Genomic DNA, 10,167 nt, shown 5'->3' on the forward strand with positions numbered 1-10,167 from the left:
GCTTTAAGGCTAGGCCCCAGGGAGAGCATCACGTCAACAGGGAACACCCACATCCATGCTTGACTTACACACACAACCTCTGATCCAAATGTAAACAAAAGGTACCGCTGCTATACCAAGTTCTCATCTGCACCTCATGGCCATCAGTGTATGGAGCTGGCTCAGGTGTTATCATCTAATTGAGGAACAGTAACTGAAAAAACCCATTGCTGACTAACTGAGTTGTTGCACCAGTACTGCTTTTACACAACCTATGAGAAAAAGAGCCCTATATATTCAATTCTGATTATTATTTTAAAAGAAGCACAAAAAGAAGCTCTTGCTCATTAAAGTATTCTTGAAAATTTAAGCTGCCATGTTGTTTTCTGCAAATTATGTACCGCTTCCTCAGGACAACCCGTGTAGCCCTCTAAAGCACATTTTCATATGGGACTCCTTTCTTTCAAATGTAGCCATTGCTGGAAACTATTAACGTCAAGTTCTGTGAATTATTTAAGGTAACAGGGAAATACTGAATCTCTGGAAATACATATTGCTGTTGGGGTTTTCAAATGTAACAGTTCAATGTGATGACATCAAAGAAATTTCAGTCACCTCTACTGACCTGTACTGGGATGCCAGTAAATATCAAAATCTTGGCGAATATACTACACAGCCTAAGCAGAAAATTGTTATTTTTGGCGGCTGTGATTCTTTATAATTATTATTTCAGCGATGTCACACTATATTTCAGTTGCCATGTTTTTCTGTGTACAACAGTAATGACATGGCAGGAAACTCCATAAGATGTCCTTTCATGGCGCAGATGAAGAAGTTTGTGATGTGTGAGGACACTTGAGTCTCCAACTGAGTAACCAGTCATAGCCTGCAGCATCTACTGGACTCTTCACTCACACTATATAGACTTCCAGTTCTTTTAAGATTATCCTTTGGAGATGTCCTGTCAGCAATCACACTGAACCATGATAATTTCCATCTCTAAAACTCTGCAACCATCCTCTCTATGGATCAAGATCTGAGAGGCTGAGTCTGGAAATCTACAAAGAGAAACTGTCCTCTTAGATTCGGAAATATTCCAAGGAATTGTACATCAACGCTGACAGCCTGGCATGTTTGATCCTCAACAGATATCCATAAAAGCAGGGCTGCTAAATCAAAATAATAAAACTATTTCATGTTTTGGGGAAGCCAACACTCTTTGTGAGAAAGACAAATGTACATCTGATGATCGTTAAAAGGAATAAGTCACTTGAAATGAAGTCAGAATTGAGGCATTGGGGTGGTGGACCCTTTAGTTTCAAACTTGAGTTCAGCGTTCCATGTCAAAGTCAGATACCTAAAAGGTCTGTCAGAGCACAGGATTCCTGCAGTGTTATCCATAGGTTTAGTAGAGGTCTATGTTTACTGCAGACAGAAGCAAGGATAGCAAATAGAAAGTAGTATTTCCCAAGGAGAATCGATGTGGGAATGCATGGGACAAACAGCAAACTGAATGATGTTTCATTGCCATTTACAAAGTTTAGATTAACTCAAATGTGTCTGAGGTTGGGAATGGGGTCAGAAACTCCTGCTACAGGAGAGGAGTTTAGAAGATACATGTAGACCAGTAGGTATAACACTTGATATGTACTGCCCCCTATTGGAAAAATGACTGCATGGGAAGAAAGCTGGACTGCATTCAGTACAGATGACTGTGTGTGCTATTCTTTTGTGAACTCACTTAGACAATGAGGAAATTTTCAATTTTTGCTGTTTTTAACATATTGAAATTTACAATACGCAGAAACCTTTTCATATGCATATCTCACCCTATGCATGAGACTCTGGCAGCACTGGGCAGTTCTGTCAGTGACAGACTGCTCCATCTCAAGAGTGTGATGGAGAGCTACCACACGTCCTTCCATCCTGCTGCTGTCAGACTGTACAACCAGCACTGCTCCTAGTAGACGTCCAGCTGACCTCAACACCTATAGACTATAAATATTTGTAAATATGCAACATCTCAGAATGCAATATTGTCAGATTTTACTTTTTATATTTCATACAATTTTTAATATATTTTTTATTGTAAACACCTTGTTTTTAATTTAATAAGGGACAAATAAAGGTTATTCTTATGATCTTATGTTATCTTAGCTTTTAAATAACCCATGTAAAATACAGTACTGTTCAACTTGAGCACAATAAGTTTGTTTTTGCAACGTATGAAAAAGCAAAGAGTATGCTGATGTATTTGATTTGCAGCATGATAATGTCCTATGGAGCCTACGGAGGGTCTTTGATCTGTCATACTAGGGCACATTAATAAACTAACATAATTGGTAAAACTTTTTCTGCTGAGGCCCTGGGACACGGAATGAAAAATGATTTTTGCAGGAAATGGCAGCAGGATGTAAAAACTGAAACTAATTATCAATATTAGAAATTAAAAACTAAACAACAGTGGTGTGGTATTTCATAGAGGTAGAGATTTCATTAATTGATTTTTAAAATTACACAATAACATTTTGCTGATTATGGCATCATGATGCACATATTACAACTGCAATGGGAAAAAATCACCACTAGAGGGACCCACGAACATAAATCATCCTACAAACCAGGAATTACTAATCGGGAAAGACAGGCAGATTTGTTGGATTGTTCAGGTCACAGTGAAGGTCATGTACAGTGTGGCAATCCAAAGAAGTAGGAAAAAGCTTTATGTTCTTCCCCAGAGGCATGTCTAAAGAGTTTGGAAAGTTTTGGACATGGAAAGAAAGAAAGAAAAAAAAAAGAATTCAAATTAAATTTGCTGTGACAATCCATCACTGTGTTGAAGAAATACCACATTTAAGAGAAGTAATTTTAATGATGTGACTCATATGTGTGATTATATTTTGCAAATAATTGATTTTTTTTTTACAGTAAGTTAAACAAAAATAGTCACAAACAAAAATCAGTCACTAAAGGCCAGAGTTAAACCTTTAGTTTTTCCATCTGTGCACAAAGACAACTGGCTTCTTATTCATCTTGTGGCCTTGCTGAACTTTTGGGTGACTCATTTTCTGCCCTTGACCTTCCATCTACACTTTCCTTTAGATGTTAGGCAGGGATTTGCAGTTTCTAAATGATAAAGAAATGTGTGAAATATATTCACATAATTCTGTTTACTCAAGTCTAAATATTTACAGAATTCACAAACTGGCCTTTCAATGTTTCATACATAATGTCATTTATTTGCATGTCCAAACAAATCTCTTCGAGCGACTAATATCAATCTAGATAGTGACTAACAATCTAGGATTTACATACTCACTTTTTTGTTTTCCTCCAATCAAATCCAACTATATGAATTCTCTTTTAAAATCTGAACAGAGCATAATCAGACCAATCCTTAGCATTCCAAACATATCATCTCTAAACAACTGATCCAATAGAGCTGCCCAGCTGCCAACATTAGGATACTGGATACTGATTTCTCCAAGATAGAAAGAAATACAAGCATAGTAGTATTAATCTGTTTTTTATTTTCTTTTAAAATAAAGATCATGCTTACTCACCAAAAATACTACTTTACCCTTTGTCCTTAATTCACCTCTGTTTCATAGCCAATACAGATTCAAACACACCCTACGGTAGAAATGCTTTTGTTGAAAAGCTCAGATCCCACTGAAGCAGAAAAGTAATCAAGAGGCTCCTCATTTCTTGTCAACAGCTCTGGCTCATTTGTTCTGTCTCTCATCATCCCTCTGCACTCACTGTTGGCCTGACTGTGACTGCTGTGTTCTCTCACAATGATCACTGGAGAATCACTGAGCTGTGATCCATGCTCCATTGTTGTCTTGAATCCATTTACTACACGATACAGTTGTTTTTCCATCCTTATCACTGAAGTTTAAAAACCTTCATTTCAAGGCGACTATTTAGACACCTGCACTAAGGCAAAAACAAAACATTCAAACCAGAAAGAAGTTTTCTAGCATCATTGTTTAACATTGCCGTATCTGTTTAAAACTTCTGTTAAGTGGTTCCAGGCCTTTGTACTAATGAGTGTTACAGGCTCTTTCTACAACATCCATCCATCCATTATCTATACCCTCTTATTCCTTAACCAGGGTCACAGGGATCTGCTGGAGCCTATCCCAGCTCTCTTTGGGTGAAAGGCAGGGGTACACCCTGGACAGGTCACCAGTCCATAACAGGGCCACAAACAACCTCACATACTCACACACACACTCAATTTAGAATCACCAATCAACCTAATGTACATGTTTTCGGACTGTGGGAGAAAACCAGAGTACCCAGAGGAAACCACCACAAGCACACAAACTCCACAAAGGCCCCTGCCAGGTTTCAAACAAGTAACCCTCTTGCTGGGAAGCAACAGCACTAACCACTCACCCACCATGCTGCCTCTCTTTCTACAACATTAACAAGTAAATTCTAGCTCTCAAATTCAGCGAAAATAGAAAAAAAGATATCAGCTAAGAAGAAATTTTGCTGACACAAAATCTGTGCTGAATACTGTACATTTCAGACATTGTATTTTTTAATGGCTTTTGGCAGATCAAATAACAATAGGGAAAATCTTAAAACCACAGTCAGAATAAAAGTCTTTTGTCCTGAGGATGTTCAAGACTGACTTGATTTATAAGAATTCATCACATTCCTGTGTACCCACATTAAGAGAGTTTTAAACATACTTTGAGACTTTAAGTGTAAAAATGTGGATGGTGAAAATGGCATCAGAATGAAAAGTGTGTCCTGACACATTTTGCACTGTAGAATGTATGAAAAACATTTTGGGTGGGAAGCATGTGTACTGACTATAAACGGAACATTTACTGCTTACTTATTTTGCGCACAAAGTATTGTCTGCTTGCTGTTTTATTTACATTAATTGTATTCATGCGGTCATTTATCACAGCTGAGGTGTCAGGTACACTTCATTTTTGTCTTTAAACAGTAAACCAGCATGAGTCCTGTCCAGAGCTGCAGCTGTCATTAATCATCCTCAGGAGAAAAGGGATTTTAACTGAGGTTGGATCAGAATGGTGGATGCATCCAACCCTGAACTCTGGAAAAACAAGACCTTGTTTTCCTGCTGAGAGCACTCATTACAAGAGACAGTATAAGAGATTCCCACAAGCAAGCACAACTCCTTGACCTCAGATGGGAGTGAATAGAGAGGACGAAAGCTCGGGCCAAGCCGCAGAGGCAAACTCCAAACCTTGCCAACAAGCACCAGACCCATGAGTGTCAGCTTGGGACACAGATGTATGTTTTTTTTTCCCTTTCTCAGACACACTACACAGGCCTTCAGTACACTGTGAGCCGTTACAGCTGCTCTGTTATGGAGTCTTATGCTAGCATGTGGCATTTCAGCCAGAGGAAGAGATCAGATTTAGACACAAAAAATATTACTAGTAGATGTTTGAGAGTGTTATATATCCATTTCTGCTGTGGGAATTACCAACTGCAAAATGACATGGTAACTTAAACACTTGGCCAAGGTCTCTCTAAATGCTCCAGGTGTATCTGTCTGTCAATAACTAATGGATGGTAATCCACGGCAATTCATGATTGTCAGGAATTTTCAGTTAAAGCCTCAGATTTGAACCTCATGGTGGTGCTAGAGGAAAAAAATCAGAGGATCACCCAAGTTACAAAGATTCGACTTAAGAGGACCAGAGATTTCTGTATCAAATTTCATGGTAATCCATCCAAGTTTCAGTCTGGACTGAAGTGAAGGACAATTCAAAAAACATCCACATTCCCTTGAGCCGATGTGGCTAGTGTGACCAAAAAAGCTTTAAAATTATATTTAACCAAAAACCATAACAAATGTCATTGTTTATTTAATTATGCAATCTGTGAAACTGTAAACCTTGTATGGGTGAGTATGGCTGCATGTCAAGAAACATCTTTAAACTTGTGTTTGCTACAGATATTTGCCATTTTTTAGCTTATTGAATTTAAACTGTTCAGAATCTAAATTAAACTGTAAACTGACCTGATTTGTAACTTAATTTCCCTGAGTCTCTGTGTTACTCCATTATCCAGCATCTGCAGCAGCAAATATCCAGTTAAGTAGTCACTGAGTTATGGTGAATTACCAATGAGAATATAATCTCAGACATTTGGGGTTAACCCACATCTGCTGAGATTACATGCTACAGTGGACCAGTCACATTGTCAAGTGGACACCTAATGGTAAAATGAGTAATGACAGGCCAGGAGAGAGCAGGAAGAAACCATGGAAATGTATGGCTGAATGTTTCACTTTCTTTTGAAAGCTGTGGCAGCGTCCATGTTCCACTGTGGAAAAAAGCTATTTTTTTCTGTCAAAACTTATATCAGGCCTCTTTTGTCTCTCAAACTGCGTACTTTAAACAAAACATATTTTACATGTAACATGAACTGATGCAGAAAACACATTTTGGCAATCAGGCACTTGAACTACCAACTATGGGCTGCCTTTGTTGCTTGTTAAATAAAAACATAGTTCTCGCCTCTTGTCATCACAACATGTCTTTCTGCATTGTAAAATCAATAGGTTACATAATAAGTCAGAATAAGTAAAATCATACCAACATATGATTAAAGGATTGTAAATAAAACCTGTGAATAATGCACAGTGACCACTGTTTTTCGATCCCTCATAACATAAAACTTTATTTTATTATTTATTTTATTTTTTTACACTCAAAGACTGACTCATGTACAGACACCCAGTAATGTGGTGTAAAATAAGATACTAAATAAGATACCTCAGCTGCTATTTTTCAGCTTTTGTTGAGTCACTGTCGATAACTGGGCTGCATATGAAACTCCAGCAGATGGGGCTGCAAAGGGAGTTTGAATGACAAGTAAGCTTCTCTGGAATCATCCTCACTGATTAAACATGCTCTGAGGAATGCTTACTCAGCCCTTCATGCCCTTGCTCACATGTCTATAGAAACCAAACGTTTATCTGACAGTAACTTCGTTTTAGTTTGGAAAGACACAAAAAAGGTAGCAGCCAGGAATGGTTTGTTGGAGCTGTTAAACCTTAATCTTAGATATACTGGTGAAAAGAGGTGACTTTTGTGTGTTGTCAGTACGCTATTTTAGATTGAATGTGGACTGCTGGCACAAAGAATCCAAATTTCAAACATTAGAATAACACACTACAGTTTGAGGTGTTGCCTGTTGGAGGAAATTCCCCAAACTCCACAGCCAAAACCACATCTACAAGCAATTTAGAACAGTTTAGAATTTACAACAGTGTTTGGAGTTTTGGAGTAACTACTTCAAGCAGCATGAAGAGCAAGTTCCACACCTTGCTATGTACACACACCCATCACAGGTGTCCCAATCAGTAATCGACAGCTGAGACACCGATGCCAAAATTACTGCTCTCACCAGGTGTGTCAGCTGCTCTGAATGCAGCCTAAAAAGTCAGTGGGACTAAGAACATACTTTAGGTGCTTAATACTATTATGCATAAAAAAAGATTAACACCATTCTTGTTTCTCCCCTCATGTCTGATATAACTGAGGTGGCTTTCCTACACTATGAGCAGCAGCATTATATACTGACTCACGCGATTGTGTGCTTGTCTAGACATTGCACAGGACATGACCTCAATTTACTGCGACACTCTGTTGCTGATTTAAGCTAAAACAAAAGCAAACTAATGGTATATTTTAATAAATGCTGATTAAACTTCTTGTCTACAAAAGTATAAAAGGTTTCCACATATTATAGATTATTACAGGATCAGATTAAATATAGGATTAATATAGGATTTAAGCCTAAATTTACAGAAAAGCAGCCTATAAATCCTGATCAGTGCTATTATATAAATACATATCTTTAAATCTAAATATGCAGTTTTCTTTATGTTGCACATTAAATCATTAATAGAGAAACAGAATATCCAGAGTATAGTGTGATGAATTAACTGTGACAGCACCATTTAAAGGAAGTACCTTCCAACTGCCAGAAGTCCAGCACATCCACACAGGTGGTTTCACTTAATGTAGCTAAATAGGCCTCTGCTGGGTTTGCTGTTGGGTGATGCTACGGTGGGAATTACAGTGAGGTCATAAAACGTCAGAACTTCATAAATTACAAAGGTGTACAGTAAACTTTCCTGCCCTGCAATAAACATTGGCAGGTGTCAGACAGAGAAGTTACAAAGACAGAAAAGGTGAAATGCTGATAATGCTTATTGTTACTAACTTGTGTCATTTGCTATCAGACTAGTAAGTAGAGTAGAATTACCAGACACCAGTTGTCAGCTGTTGCTTCTGTGAAATATAAATCAGATGAATGAAATAAAACAGATATTACATTCCAAATAAATGTAATTAATTAAATTTTAATTGCACATATAAAGAATTAAATACCAATCTGATAAGTTATGTGAGACAAAAACTTGAAATAAAAAGCTAAAAGGGTCATAGACTTGCAGATGCACATATACATGTCAATAATTACTTTCATACTTTTGGTTTTTGAACATCTTAGAGAGGACTAGCATTGTTAGGAAGGAAGCTGACAGCACTGTATAGGACAGAAAAAAACTGATCACTGTGATAAGTGCTTCTGAATTTAGACTTGATCCAGCTGGGTGAGAGCAGACATCTGGGAATGATACTGATGAGGTAGTCTAATGATCCTTCGCCGTCTTTTTTTATAAAAGCAACTTTTAGTAAAATGTTGGGATCTGAGCCTGCATTAACATGAATCCATCAACATCTATTTATGGACCTCCTCAGTGGCCCTAACCTCTACTATATTACAATCTAGCTGTAATCTCTGTACATGCATAGTGATGCATGGTGTGATAGAAATCAGATAAATGACTATTTCCAATATTCAATGTGAAAGCTATTTTTCTCCACTATACTCAATAGATTTTGGATCGGAAGCATCAATATCAATATAATTTCTGGTTTTGTTTGTAAGACTTCAGACTGGGGCACACAAACCACTTCAAGAAGAAACTGCATATTTGCCTTGAACTTAAACCCACAAATCCTGTAACATGGTGTCTGTGTGCATTGTGACAATCTGTAATCAATTCTTAAGAAAAAGCTGCTGTATGCAAAGGACCACGTCGCACTAAATTGCTACTAATTTTGATTCTGTGTGTTGTATAGATACTGTATGCCCAGAATGGTTGTATACTTGTCAAGCAAACGTACGCTTGAAGTGTCTGGATTAGGAAGCTAAGTGTCCTTGAGTAGTGAGGGTCTACTTGGTGGTTTAAGTTGACAAGACAAGTTCCAGCTTATATTATACAAAGTATAAACTTTCACATGTGCAGCTTTGAAGAGAATCAACTGAGCTGTGTTAAATGTGTAAACTACACTCAGGTCCCTTTTTGGTAAAAATTGTAAATTACATTACTGGCAGACAGCCTAACATGTTATTGCAGCTCTAACTGGGTGATGATGTCCCACTGCTTATGTTACGCTTGTCATGTCCCGAGTTAAATTACAAATCACACTGTTTGTTTATACATTGAAGGTTGAGGTTTTCGTAAATGTTAGGCCTAGCTGTAAGGTTACAAGCCTAATATTTCTGTGTTAAGTGACCACTGTCTCACACAAAAGTGTGAGAACCTAGTTTGCATACTTCAAGCCAAACGAAAGGCCATGCTCTCACATACTTGCCCTGTTTTTCAGGAACTTTAGTTGTTTAATCTTGATTCTGGGCGACAGTGATAACAGGACATGGGGCTGCTTCAAGGAAAAAGAAGGGACAACATATCATTGCTGAAAATGAGACTGAAACAGAATGAAACGGACAGGAGGAAACTTTTAAAATTCAGTTTTCAAATCAATAAGCACATACAGCCCATCTCTTTAATAATAGGTGTTAAACTGCTTGTAGAGTGTGTGTACCAGATAAAACAGTTAACTGTCTCGCTCTTGCCCTTCTTGCCAGCTGTCACCTCTCGGCCTGTCTCCTCCTTCCAATAAATTCAAAGGGGGGCTGTGTGTGGAGCTGACCCCCCCCAGTGAAAGTGCCATGGAGCAACTCCAGATGTGAACATCCACCTTCCTCTTTCTCTCTCCCACACTCTTTTTCTCTCCCACTTCCACCACCAATCACCCGCCCTTCTTCCCCCACGCAGCTACGAGTTTTCCATTTCCTTTTTTGGTGAAAAAATCTGAAACAGAGGCAGGGAGG

This window comes from Mastacembelus armatus, chromosome 16 (genome assembly GCF_900324485.2).
Source record: "Mastacembelus armatus chromosome 16, fMasArm1.2, whole genome shotgun sequence".
In the NCBI taxonomy this organism is placed as follows: Eukaryota; Metazoa; Chordata; class Actinopteri; order Synbranchiformes; family Mastacembelidae; genus Mastacembelus; species Mastacembelus armatus.